Below are 1,994 nucleotides of genomic sequence, written 5' to 3'. Positions count from 1 at the left end.
CCTCAACTACTGCCCCTTGAGGAACACCGATGTATTGTGAGTATTTATCCTAAACTCAGGAAAGGGAAATTGTGACTATAGGCTAGCCTCTATCCCACTCACCCCTCCACCTATGTGTTTGTGATATACACATTAGCTTTATGGATGTGGATATTCTGCTGTTTGTCCATGCACACGTAGGAGTTAAAAGTGGTACCTGTTGGTTTGTTAGAGCCATTATGAAATTATGAGCATTATAGCTAATATGCTATTATGAAATTCCTGATTCCAGGAATCAAAGACCTCTGTCTATGTGGGGGGGTGTGTGCATGCGCACTTATATGCTTTCCTTATGTGCATATGTATTAACTGGAGATGTGTGCTCTTGCCCATATGTATATGTATTGATTTGGAATACTCTATAGTACGTTAGTGTGAATCTTCCCATCTTCGAATCTGTAGCTAAGTCGCTGTTCAATTATTTTGTTAAATCACTTTGCAAACCTCTAAATTGGTTAATGATTAAGTGCTGCTAAAATTCCATCTCTTGATCTACCTTAAATCACTAATAAATTTTTAATCACTGTACATCATAACTGTGTCAAATATTTCCCTCTGCTCTAACAAACCCATGGGGAGGCTTGATCTGGAAGGGCCCTCCGTGGGGCCAATTAATGCTCCAACACACTTTGGCGTTTGCTGCTGACTTTAACTCCTGGACAGGTTGTTCACTCTCAGTATCTGAGGTTCACGGGCTCAGCTCCAAATACACCATGGGGCTCGTTAAAGTGCAGAAAGCCCAAATGAGCAACATCTCTTCCATGATTTTCTTCAGGGCTTCCAGGCTTGTACAGCTAATTGGAGAGGTCTCAGGAGTCTACTTACAGTGGAACATTTCAATGTGAACAGAAAAAAAAATTGGTTTTAATTTTGAAGCATATTTTATTTTATGTTTTCAGATTACAGAAGTGCTGGCAGCTTTCTCCAACTGATACTGAAGCCGAGGGTGTCCTGAGCAGATCTGCAGAGGCAGCAACAGCTGTCCCCTCGAGGTCCCCCACTGTATGTACAACTTTCCTCCCCACCTCCCCAACCCCACCACTTCTCTCGGGGGCCGCCTGGGACTTGCATTCTTTTCCTACATCACATTTCTGCACTGAACTCTGTAGATCACTGTTACAGCTTCTTTGTACCAATTCCCACCTGATTTAACCTGAGATTTGTCTGTAAATAGATACAGGTTTGTAATTAATATTGAACATCCACAAGTAAAATACAATTATTAATTATTAATCAATAAATTATAATTGATTTTTATCAAGTATATGATAAACCAATATTTCTTATTAAATTAATAAATTAATAAAAAGAAGTAACACGCTCCTCAACTGCATGGCAGGTCCAAACCTCCAATAAGGTCCAGTTTCCTCAAGCAATCACCATACATGACACACTTTAGACAAGAGAAGAGGAAATTATTAATATATACACAGTTTGCAAGTTGGTTTAAGAGTTAATTCAGCAGACTACCAGAAGACAGGAGAGCTTTTAGCTCCACGAAGGGGAAAGCAGCAACTCCCTGAAGGTCACAGCGGTGAGAGGTGACTGCAGAAACAATGTGGAAGGAGAGGACAAAAATCCTCACGACTGAGGAAAGAAGACACGGCCAAAAAATACTGAACATATATTAAAATTCTCCATTTGACATGACCCGGGGAAAATTTATTAGTTTTAGTAGGAGTATTCAATCACTGCAGCGAGTGACAAAGTGCTCATAACTTTTTAGATGTTGACAAAATTTCTCAGGTTCTCAGGCAGAGCTCAGCATCCATTCTTGGCCAAATTCCCAGCCCAGAGCCTTGTCACCAACTCATGTCTCTCGCGATCTCCCTGCCCATCTTCCTGTGGTCACATCTACCTGGCTGCCTCTGCCTCCTGATCCCATGGCCACCTCTAGCAAATGAAGTTGGGGTGTTGTGGGCATCATTTGACAGTCAAATGAAAAATCACTTGTC

Source organism: Vanellus vanellus, assembly GCF_965231255.1.
Source record: "Vanellus vanellus genome assembly, contig: HAP1_SCAFFOLD_35, whole genome shotgun sequence".
Classification (NCBI taxonomy): Eukaryota; Metazoa; Chordata; class Aves; order Charadriiformes; family Charadriidae; genus Vanellus; species Vanellus vanellus.
The sequence above is the reverse complement of the archived record's forward strand: the minus strand, read 5'-3'. Positions refer to the sequence as shown.